General features: G+C 39.9%; 1 protein-coding gene across 8 annotated transcripts in view; it reads right to left on the bottom strand.

The window, feature by feature from the left end:
* Mef2 (myocyte enhancer factor 2) overlaps positions 1 to 12,711 on the bottom strand; it is a 50,118-nt gene that overhangs the window by 23,958 nt on the left and 13,449 nt on the right. For all 8 annotated transcript variants that reach the window (XM_044392885.2, XM_044392886.2, XM_044392879.2 and 5 more), the window contains exon 2: positions 3,220 to 3,438. The gene's annotated coding sequence lies outside the window, so the exon portion shown is untranslated. The remainder of the gene's footprint in view (positions 1 to 3,219; positions 3,439 to 12,711) is intronic.

Here is a 12,711-nt window from a genome sequence, read left to right as displayed (position 1 = left end):
AACATTTATTTAAAAGAGGCATTTTCCCTTTAAATGGCTCCTTAAAATTCTAAAATTTTAAATCGAGTTCTTAAGGTGCACGGTTTTTTTAATTCTTGAACGCCTTTTCTTAAAGGGTTCATGGAAACAAAAGCTTAGCCACCAATGTATTAGCCGATAGTGATACCAAAATTACTGGATGTTATTCAAATGACACTATAATATTCAAATATACTTTATTTATTCTCTGGTTAAAAGGCGAATGTAAATAACCTATAACCTATAGTTTTGTGGCCTTAAAAAAAAAGCACAAGCCCCGTTAATAAATGGTTTTTAAAGCAAGCTTACTTTCAACTATGTCTATATCCACTTTTTAAATTTAAACAAGAGAGAACGCTATAGTCGGGTTGTTGTCCCGACTATCTAATACCCGTCACTCAGCTAAAGGGAGTGCGAACGCTGTGTCGGGTTGGTGTCCCGACTAATAATCGTAACTCAGCTAAAGGGAGTGCGAGGGAGATAGATATATAATTTTTGATTGCGTATAACTTTTTAATGAATCGTCCGATTTGAAAAATGTCTTCTACATTTCGATAGGTATAAATATACACAACAAAATTGCATTTATACTTTTCGGAAATCTTTAAAGATGTGGGCGCAGGACCCATTTTAAAATCGGTAAAGGGCGATTGTGGGCGTTAGAGGGGGCGTGGCGCTCGGCTAAAATAAACTTGCGCTGCGTAGGAAGCCCAAGAATATGCGTGGAAAATCTCAACCTTCTAGCTTTTGTAGTTTCTGAGATCTCAGCGTTCATACAGACGGACAGACGGACAGACGGACATGGCTAGATACGCTGCTCACTTCCATACATTTCATTTTCCTGCACCGAAACAATCTCAATTTCCTCGCAATTGAATCGGATCTTTCAAATTGAATTAAATTCATTTATTTTGGCTCACTCCTCTCAGCATTACATTTTATCTAAGCTGAAACAATTTTAATTTGCATGCAGCACTTGCCAAAAACCAAAAGACCAAGCGAAAGAAATAAGAAAACAAGAGACCAATGGTCGCTGAAAATGTTGCAGAAAACTAGAAATTTTTGCCAGCTTTTTAGTGTTTTTGTTTTGCCGTTGTTGCTGCCGCGGTTGCTGTACCCCATGGATGGGATGGATCTGATATTTTCACGCTTAATCACTAACTGTCCCTCTCGCCTGCTGCCGGTGAGTGTGTGTTTGTGTGTGTGAGTGTGTGTCTGCGGCATGGCGACAACAAGACATGAAAAACATTTTGGCCCGCAGCCAAAATACTTAAAGCTGCAAATGAAATGACAGAGAACGAAGACGACGACGTCAAGCCAAAACTGCACAAATGTCAAAGGGGGTCGGAAAATGGGGGGCGAGTGGGCCCCCGGCAAAGGAAAACTTTAATTTCCCTTTATTGCGGTCGTCGAGTGCAATTATCGAGCGTAAACAAAAAGGAACAAAACGCAGGGCGAGCAAAACACATTTCATCTTCAGGTGAATTTTTCCGGCCCCCATGCTCTTAGGCATACATATATATATACATCATAAGTAGATATATAGGTACATATATACGCACGCCGATGTGTATACATTTGGGAGACGCGTGCTTGAATACTTGATGATCCCCTGAATATATAATATAAGCGAACGAAAGAGCGGGACGCCGCATAATTCAATGACGTTCGATATGATGATGCCAAAGGAAAAATTCTGACACACGGAGAAAACTCTGCAGAGATTTAATTAACTGCAAATGCCGTTCGTCTTTAGGGCTCTGCAATTCAAAACCATCAATATCTGCACGGAACTATGTAACACAATGCTTTGCCTTCCTTTAGAATTTTCCCCCGCCACCGCGTTTCCATGGCAAAAGGGAAAGAAACATTCTTGGCAGAAATGTTTCACGTTAAATGAAAGCCCAACGAGCATGGTATTGGATACTTGGGCGAGTGTGAGTGCCAGTGTGCCTGTGTTTGTGCGCATCACGCATACGCAGCTGTTGTTGTAGGTCTTGTTCGATCTGGTATTCGTAGTCGCAGACTGCCCAGGAATCCGCTCGAGAGCTAGTCCGAAATGAATACGACACTGTATAGAGCACCAACAAGTACTAGTTCTAACTTGTCTACAAACCAAATCCGAACTAACCGATACAAAATATAATAAAGTCGCCCAAACACAACGTTTTCTAAATTATTCTACACTTACTTAGTTGGATATTGGACAGGTAGATCTCAATTAGATAGATCTTAGATAAGGCATAGTTCTATACAGATCTATAGTTCTTAGAACAACAGACGAAATATGATTTCCACTTTAAAGCCCAACTCGTTTCGATATTTCCCATTCTTTTAAGAATGTACTTTTTCAGTAAAATGGCAGCGTAGGTTTTTTAATTAAATTAGTTTTAAGTCAATCGAAATATACAATGTTGGTCCTGAAAACATGCGCAGACTAATATTGCAAATATTTCTGTGAGGACAGATGTAGATTAAAAAAACGTAAAAATTATAGTTTGCAATTGAAATGGCCAACAGAATGCACATGCTCGAACAAAACGAGAGTTGTTATAAGCTTTGAATAGGGTTTTTATTTTCGTCGTCCTTGATGTTAATTGGTAAGGATATATAAAAAGTTCTCATTTCACCCACCAAATCGGATTTTTCAGGATATCAGTGTGCGGCTATTTTTTCACCTTTTTGTTGGGAAATGCACGGAATAGGATTTTTACAGTTTGTTTTTGTTTAAATAAAGTTTCGGCTGAAGCTGAACAAACGGAATTTTATACCGTTTCGGTTTTGGGACCGAATGGACATTTTTTGAAGGAGAAATTCCTTTTGTGTCACATTTAATTTGAACTAAATAAATAAAGTTTGCGACTGAAATGGACATTAGTAAATTGGTATGGATTAAAAAGCTGCCATTTCAATCACCATATCTGTTGTAGGATATGGTAGTCCTGGTGATGCAAATTGGGATGGATATTTAAAAACACCTATTTCACTCACGAATTGTTGTGAGGATATCAGAGTGTGAAGATCATCGAAAAATATCGATGTCCATCAGAAACACCTTATACTAACAGAACAGAGCATATTGACCTTGAATAAAAAGACCCTGAAACGACTAGTTTTAGTCCCCAAGAATAGTGAATGAGTTCTTTCATATTTATAAGAAGAAGCTAGATCGAAACTTCATTACCAGTATAATAATCTTACCTGGTAAGGGTATGGGAGCTAACCGTCCCTGCAGTTTTTCTCTCCAATAAAATCTATGGCCAGTGCTCAACGGCCACTCTGTGGAAATCCGTGAATAGCTATAGAAAACCCGCGTAGATTGCCTATGTTATGAATTTGTACATTGGTTTATTGTATGCAGTATACGGGAATTGACATCGATGTTGACGCTGCCGCTTCCACCTGAGATTTGTTGTATAACTGTAAGTAAAATGAGGAGAGATATTAATCATTGCACAAGTGCCTTTATATCGCTTTCAGGTGAAATGTGCGCAAATGTGAATCCCCCGCTGTGGCGAGCCTACACAAAATGCAACAAGTCGGGGGCTTCGGGGGGCGGAGGGGCTGGCATTTGGGGTGGCAGATAGTCACTTGCAGGATTCTCTTGTGTTGAGGGAAATGCGCGCGTGCTGTGCTCAACAATCGCCCACACAAAGACGGAGTATCTCTGCAGCAGTATCTGTATCTGTATCTGTATTTGTGTTTGTATCTGCGGGCTGCTTCACCGTAGTTGTGAGTGTCAGAATGCGTGGGTGGCTAATGAAATGCTTCAGCGACATCGGCAACAGCCACATCCACAGCCACAGTCACATCCCCAGCAGCATACAATCGAGGCAGCTCCTCCACATCCACATACCCCATCCACCCAGGTTGCCATAGACTTGATCAGCTTTCTGTATATCTTGGGCTTCCCGAGAGTAACGTGTGTTTGTGGTGCTGCCTTTGTTGCGTTGCCATGGCATTTTCCAACGAAATGGCCACCTATGAGTGCCTCAGACTGCCACCCCCTGTGGCTACTGCACAAAAATGAAAACTTCAAAAAAACACAAACACCACTTTTGTGTACTTTAAGGCCAAATCAATGGAGCCCCCACTCACGCAGTTAAAAAATTAAACCACTTCGAGTGAGTTCTTCAGTTCCCCATGCAATCCTTTCCGTCTAGGGTATTGCCGAGTCTTCATCGCAGAGATACGAAAAAGTAAACATCAAACACATTCAGCTGGCAGTTGTCTCTCATAAATTTTCCCCTCAATATTTTTCCACATTTCCCACCTCGTTCTATCCTCCTCGCTACCTCCTCTTACTTCTCTTTTCCTATTGATGACATATATCTTATATACCTTAACATTCCCTAACGCCCACTACAGCATGATTCCGCCTATATTCTTATACATATATTTAATATACTTTGACAAACTCTTGCTGTGTCTAAAAGTCAAAATTTTCATTATGATTCTTTTTGAATACATATGATTTGGAATTTTAAAAAAAAGTAGGTATCCGAATCATATGTATGTGAGTTTGAAGATTCTTTCTAATCAGTTGAAAATATAATGCTCAAATTTATTGTTATTATACCTGCTACTCGTAGATTAAAAGAGTATATTGTATTCGTAAAAAGTATGTAACAGATACAGTAACATATTCACTAGCCATGTCCAGAAAATTGGACCATTCATTCAAAAGTTAAGTTAAGTTAATGTAATCACACCTAGATTGTGCTTTCATATCTCCATCTTCCTCGCATTCCTTTTATCTGAGAAAAGGGTATCTGAAAGTCGAAGCGCTCGGTGTCTCTTGCTTTTAAGTAAAATGGTCCAACTCATTGGCTGGCTTTTTCGTGCCATTTTCAGTTTTTCAATTTTGAACATTTGAAATTGTTGGCTGTCGGCCAAAGTCTACAGAAATTTGCGTAAATAAACAACTTTTTGCAATTTAGAAACAACATAACGAAAAAGCAAACAACATATAATCACATTATTTGGGGAATCCGTGAGTTGGATACTCTAAAACCTATTTGACAAAAAAATATAAATTTTTCAAACGAAGAAAAAAAGATAAAAAAAAGATATTTTTAAATTGTTTAAAAGAAAATAAATTTACAAAACAAATATTTAACAGTTTTCTTAAAAAATATATTACTAATTTTGTTGGGGTTTTTACAACCTTTATTCAAAAATTAGTATGAATGTTTGCTTGCTTATAATCAAGGCAACAATCCCCATTGATCAGGACTGAGATTTCTCGACAGCTCGGATAAATATATTGTAGAGTATTTAGGAAGCAGAAGAACTCGCTGATTAAAATATTGAAGTTTGCACAAGCAAAAAGAGTTGCAAAATACTAAAAAGGGGGGCACAATAAATATTTTTAGTCATAGAAGCATTTATGTATGTAGAATGGAGTGTCAGAAGCGGGTAAGCAGACTTGTGAAGACAAAAATCGATGGAGTGGGAACACACACTAGAAGGCATATTAAATTTCCCAGCGGAAACGGAAATGGCTGAAGTGCTCTCCTCTCGCCTTCTGAAGTGATTGACAGGTCTCAGCCTCCAGTCAGCCCCAAATCCGACCTCATCTTAAGTTTTTTTTCTTTGTTTTGCTAGTCACCAGTCTAGCCCAGAGGTATCAGGTGATAAGCTTTTTATGCTAAGCGGTTTTTGCGGAAAAAGCTAGGGGGGTTTTCAATAAACCTTTTTTTCTAGTTTGAAAAAGGAGTTAGAACGTTTTGATTTTTATTTGCTTACATTCTTCGATGGCACTGCTGGCGCCATCTGTTGGACACTGGGTTAAGCTGCAGCCGATCGATGGACTGGCGCCATCTGATGGACTGAATAGAAACGTACGCCATCTGGTGGCGAACTGACACATCACTTGTTGGCAACATGTTGCTGGATTGTTTCAACATTTTGAATTCTCCCGATTCATTATTTATTTCTCTTTTCATTTCTTTTCAAACAGATGTTTTCACTTTATTTTGGGAAATTTCACGACTTTTGATAGAAGAATTGAAAATTGCTGGATGAAACTATCCGCCTTTGAGGGTGTTTAATTGACACCGCTTCACTCACACTAACCGATGATCGATTCCGATTATTTCGATTGTCAAAGATGAACGATATTATGGTGATGCGACACCAGCGAGCCGAGCCGAGCCGATTGATTCGGATTGAGGATTGGAAATGAAAATATTGTACAAGAATCTATATGTGCGAGGAGGTATAGACGTGTGTATATTTCCTACACTTCACTTTACTGGCGCAGAAAATCGCATATACACCGAGAATGTATAATTATAAATAAATGTTCTATAAAAAACGCTTTTTGTTTCTTCTGCTGCTTTTCCGTTTCGTTTTGCTCGGATCCGTTTTGTTCTGTTCTGTACGGTTCAGTTCGGTTCATCTTGCGTTTGTTTGTTTGCCTTTGAGTTTGAGCCATTTTAAAATTAGAGGTAACCCGAAATAAGATAATAATGCCGCCAACAAGGCGCAGAAATCATCTTTTGACTAGCCCCAAAGCCCCGTCCTCGGGGGAATCCCCCTAGCCACGCCACGCCTCGCAGAATCTCTTTTTGATGAGCTTTCGAGTTAAGCGTCGCCAAAGCGCTCTCCAAGCGTTTTAATGGCGTTTTCATGGAAGTGATTGAGTACTGCGGCTGTGTGTTCTCCATTGTGGGAGTGTGTGCACAAAGGATTTCTTTCGCCGGCTTGCGGCGACTCTTTGAAGGGGGCATCCTCATCCAAGGATGCCGAAGTGGGCTGAAGGCTCTGCAGAATGTTTGCCTTTTTATGTTTTGCCAAGAAGAAGCTAATCAGATTATAGCCAAATCGTATTAAGCGGCCAATTATGTATTCAACAAGCGAGCAAAGCGTTTAAATGGAACGTAGGGTTCGTAAAATCCCCTGAACAAGGAATCGAAACTAGCGAAATTTCGTATATCTTTTTTGATGCGTTTTTAAAAAAAATATCCTTGGGTAACTTTTTTCCTATAAATTACAATGAAAACCGGCTTTTGTTAAAGAAATCGGAAAGACGCGCGCGTTTGACTGCCCGAACGGATTGCTAATAAAGCTCTTAACTCTTCATTCCGACTGATCGCCATCGGTCGGAAATAAATCGAAAGGCCACACACACAGCGTACGTCCGCCGCACACTGAGAGATATATTTTAGAATTGTATTATTTTTGGGCTTGGTTAGCACTCGCATTCGTTTTTGATTTGTTTTGTTATTGTACAAGTATTTTGGTCTTCGTCGGCTTCTGTTCAGTGTTGTTCATTCAGTACTGTTCAGTGCTGTGCTGTGTTGTTGCTTTGACCGGCGATCTCCTTCAACTAAAAGAAAGGAAATTCTGAGCATCTGTTTTCGTGGGGCTGCCTGAGCGGCGAGGCTGCTGCATTGGAATTGGAAGTGCGATGATTTTTAAATAAATGTTCACTTATTTTTATAACCACGGCCAGGGGCCAAGGGGCAAGGGGCAGCGATTCCCACGCACACACACTCGCCCGCAAAAATATCCACTATATATAGTATCCTCCGCGGATCCCTAACTGTTTGCGTTCAATTTCTCTGGGGGGTGGCTGAGCTAATTTACCCACTCGATGGCCGGCCGCAGAGTATCAGTTAAAATTAGCACTGAAAACATCAATATTTTTACATTTCCCGATGTGCATGATTTCCATGGAATTCCACGAAACAAGGAGTTATTTTTAAAACAGCACAACTGGCAGCCCAGCTAGTGAAATGTGTTGGCTGAGATGGCAGAATCCGCAAATAACGAATGGCAAACGTTCGATTCGTGTGTGTTGACTGTTGGGCAGGAAATCCTTTTGGCCAAGTACAATTCTGAAAGGCACGAAAAAGGTGCCTGCTTTCGCAGTTTTCTTTTCTTCAAGAACAAACACCAACATACCATCGTGAGTTGCACAAAGACTTCCCGAAATTTCTACACCTTTTAGAGGCGAATTGCTTTGCTTACGTAAACCACTCCTTGGCCATTTTGTCACGTGGCCAGTAAACGTGTGAACCAAAGTTATGCACTCAAAGGAAGTGCGCCCCCGAGTATGCAAGGCTTTTTGGGTTGGGGGCCAAAGTTAAATTTAATGCTGCAAAAGTTGAAGAGTTAAAGGAAAACTCAACGGACTTAACGCGGCGAAAAACCGCGTGGGCAGCGGTGGGAAAAACCAACTTAATCGCTGGTTACTGTGGCCAATGAAGCGATTCCTGGTCGCACTTACATCCACACACACACCGTTGCGGGGGAAATTCACACCGATACTCACTACCTGCGTTTACGGCTGTGGAAAAATGTATATAAGCGTAAAATTTGATTGAAAGTGATGAATTAATGAGGCGTTAAATGATTAAATACGAAGAGAATGTTCGCTTTGCGCCCTATTGAACTGGAAGCTTGCGACAGCATTAACAATATCGGACCCAAAGGGTTAAGTCCCAACTCCTTCCATTGGCTGTAATCAATTCAGTGAAGTAAGCAAAGAAGTACCGAAGGCAGACCATTATTTTCTGGGTTCTGGATTTAAACTGGCGATTTAATGGGCTCGTTATGAATTTTGAGAGGTGAACAAAGGATTTTTTATTAGTTTCAATTGCAATGTTAATTATAATAATACAATTTTACAATTTTTTATCGTAAAATTCCGACAGAAAGGCTAACTAAATTTCTGCATTTACCGGAATTCGAGTTTTAAATTACACACAGGTCCTAAAAAATTCAAAATACATAATTCAATATGTTTTGGTTATTCTCGTGTAATTTGCATATTTGCATAATATGCCTTCTGATACCTCTTTGCCACCCATCATCGTTATTGATGGGCCTTTCAGAAGCAGATATACCCACAATACCACCCCTTACACAGTTTTCCTGCGCACGAGAGGCGCATTAAAAACCAATAACTTACATTGCCTGTCAAAACCGCACAAAAAAAAGCGGATATGAAACATATTTACATACAAAAACATATTTATATTCACATACAAGGATATAGCCGATAGGTAACCCGATTCTATGCTGAAGTACCATCAGGTGCTTGGCACCCTTCGAATTTGCCCATTTATGAAGATGGAAGATTGAAAATTGAAGCGTGAAAATCGCACTGCACAGCAGAAGCAACAAAAACACCAAATTAGCAATTTATTTTTATGGCCAAAACAAGTAAAACATTTGTGTGTTTTGGTTAGATAAACCAATTTATTTGCCGTTTCCAGGGCATCAAATATTCAAACTGCGTGCGGCGTCAATCAATTGGCGGAATGAAAGAGGGAAAGAGTTGGAGAATTTCCGCTGCGACAGTCAGACATTCATACATTCAGACATCCAGACAAGAGCGAAAAGAATAACTCTGAATGCAAATGCAGTACTAAGTTGTTGCTGGCCCATGGAAATCGTAGTCATAGACCATGGCCAAAACGTCGTGACTCGCCGGCAAAACTTCACTTTCGCTGTGGCCAGTTTTTCCCATGCAAATGCAAATACAAGTTAGAACGGACTGAGGGGTAGATGGTTTGTAACGTTACGCCATTTGACGCATACAAAATGTCCTTGAAACGAGCTGGCCATTATTCCCAGCTGAATGTGAGTGGGTTTCGCTTTAGGTTTTGGATTGGGATTGGGATTGGGATTGGGTATGGGATGGTAATCCCTGGCCCTGACAGGTGGCAAAATCTGACTTTGACTTTGCCTTTGTGTTTTCCATTCTCGATTTGCGGCGGCAGTTGCAAATTGATAAATAAAGCTAAATCAACAAGGTAAGAAGAGAGCAGCTCACCGAAGTGGAAATGCTCTAGAGATATGTTAGTTTGAACAATAAGTACACCCAAAAAAACTTGATATGAAACGATGATCAATTTAATATAATGTTGTATCAATTTTAACTTGATATGCGGAATCTCAATTCGAGATGCTCAAAACGTAAGCAATAAGTTCTAAGAAGGCCAGTTCGAATTTGGAATGTGTCTTTCTCGCTTCCACTTATTTAACTTTAAATCACCATATTGATTCTTCCTCTCATTTTCAGATAATCTCCGAGATAATTCGGCAAAAGAATATTACTTAATATCTGTTTTACCATTATTGTATGGTAAAAACGATAAGCTTATAAATACCAGATATTCCAGGGGGTTTTTGTGCGTGTAAAATTTGTAAAGTAATTGTAGTTTACCATCTGAGCTATATTCTTCTTTAAATATAATTTTCCCACAACTCTTAACTTAACTCGATTCGAGGGTACTGGGAAACACGAAAGAAGCGGAAGGGAACTTCAAGAAAGGAATACCCCCTTGTAAGTGCCGTCAAATGCAGGCGGAATGCCCTTTGCATTCGTAATGAGCTTCGACTTTTGGCTTGCTTTTCAATTTCGAGTTTCACTTGCAGTTTCTGTGGAAATGTCGCAGGAAATGGGATTTGTGGTTGACTTGCGGCTTTCCTTTTTGTTGCCAGTGCGGTTTTGCGGCTTTATTGAATCAAGTGTTATGATAAGTATCCTCGCTCCTTTGGCGCCCAACAATGCCTGCAGCAATAAAACAAAGCCGAAATTCGAAAGCGAGCGACAAAAAGTAGGCAGCACTTTCGAGGCTGCTCTCTTAAAAGGCTGCCAAAAGCGAACACAAAAGTACAGAGAAACATTTATAGGAGCTGTTTAAAAACTTTCCCCTCTGTTTGTTCTTTTTTTAGATGCTAAATATAGCTGCAAAGTTTAAAGTTGAAGCGTTTCCCCCGCCACCATCGTGAGTTCCGTTCCCCCACTGACGTCAGCAGTTTGGCAACAAAAAGTGCAATATTTGAATATTCAATTAATTTATGCATTACCCCAGACACGCACACAAGTGCAGGGAAGATGTGAGTAGGTGTGAGTGGGTGTTTCAAAAATATCATTGCATACCCGAGAGGCGTCGAGTGCAAAGCACAGAGATTTCAGCTCAAGCGGCTGTATGTATGCACTTTTTGAGTGAAAGTGTGGGTGTTTATTCGAGTGTTGGTCCTTCGTCGAGTGTCTCTGTGTGGGTGGGTGGATGGATGGGTGGTTGAGTACAGTAACTGAGCGAGAGGCCACGCACCGCGAAAAGAAAAGAGAACACGCCCCCCGTTTGGCAGCCAGTGAGCGAATCGACCCTCGACCATCCCCGGTTCAAGTTCAATGCAACCTGCACCCACTGTCGCCGGCGACCTTGAAGATATAACCACGCGAACCGGAGGAAGAGAAAGCGGCAGAACATGCTATGGCAGCAATAATGAACATGGTAAGCCCCGGCAATTAAAGCCAGCTCGTCACAAATTGTTTAATTTCCAGATAATATGCAGGGGATAACATTTAAAGCAACCTTTGAAACAAACAATTGATGGCTAACGGCGGGGAAAACCCCTATAGCGGAATAGCCAATTATGCCAGGGAAATTGGCGGGAAACCGAGGAAAACTAAACTAATTCGGTGATACAATAAAGAACGTTTGGTCATTGCATTTTGCCTCAACCCTTATGCGTTGTTGCTTAATTAGTTTATGGATTTTCACAACAAACTAAATAGTTGTGTAATGCTAGGAAAATGCGCGGAAAATTAGATAAAGAACGCAGCCACAAGTGGCGGAAAAGCTGAATCACTTAAGGCACTGTTTGTTTATAATATGGAATTCTTGGAAGGGGTTTCCTTACAGTCTTCACTTTATAATAAAGATTCCAGTTTATTAAATGGTTTTGCAAAAGATAAAAATGTAAGGAAGTTTGAGATTTAAAAAAAATCTTTTATTTATAAAGTCAAATATATCAAATCTATTCTAAAAGGCTATTATCAGTTATCTTAAAGATTGGATTTCGCCCGTTTACATTACACCATCTGGAAGATTGTTTTTTTTGTCATCACACGCGTCGTATGCGTAATATTTAGAGTCAACAACAAAGGGAGCAAACAATGGAAAGCAAACAAACAACAACAACTAACTCATTTAATCAACACCACATGAGTATTTCCAAATAGTAAAAAGAGATAGAGACACTTAACTAAAGTCACGTGTAAATTCCAAATGCTGTAAATTAGCATTTATTGCCAGTGAGACAACTAGAATGAGCAGATAAAGTGATACGGGCCACAGGAATGTTTCGATAAAGTCATCCGTACGCCAGACCACTGATTGATTGTTGATCTTAGTCAGGCTGCACTGTAACACAAGCAGAGCAAGTGACAAAAGTGATAAACAAACATCACAAAAAGTCAACAATTCCCGGTTTGAACCGCACACAATCCAATTAGAATAAGCTCGGAGAGAAATCAAGAGAGCGATGGAGAAACGGCGAGCGAGATTCGCGGGCGGGTAAATTTTTGCAACAATAATCGCAATCACACCGTAAAAAATCTCTGCACCCAAAAATAAAATTGTTATGAAACGACAATCGATTTTACGATATGTGATCAATTTTGAATTGATATGTTCGAAATGTAAGCAACAGATACAGAGAGTTTGTACTTCCCGCCCCCATTCACATAATTAAAGTTTTAACATTTAACTCTTTTTCGAAGTTAGAGAAAATCCAAAAGAGAGATATCGGTATGGCACGGTAAAAACGATATGCCAGAAATTTACCATGCGCATATCGATTTGACCGCGACAGGTTTCTTTTTGTGTGTAGGTACAAATAATATTCTAGGTTACAAGTTCTCCATGTAACAAGACTTTCTACGTA

This window comes from Drosophila takahashii, chromosome 2R, assembly GCF_030179915.1.
Source record: "Drosophila takahashii strain IR98-3 E-12201 chromosome 2R, DtakHiC1v2, whole genome shotgun sequence".
NCBI classification, from domain to species: domain Eukaryota; kingdom Metazoa; phylum Arthropoda; class Insecta; order Diptera; family Drosophilidae; genus Drosophila; species Drosophila takahashii.
The sequence above is the reverse complement of the archived record's forward strand: the minus strand, read 5'-3'. Positions and strand labels throughout refer to the sequence as shown.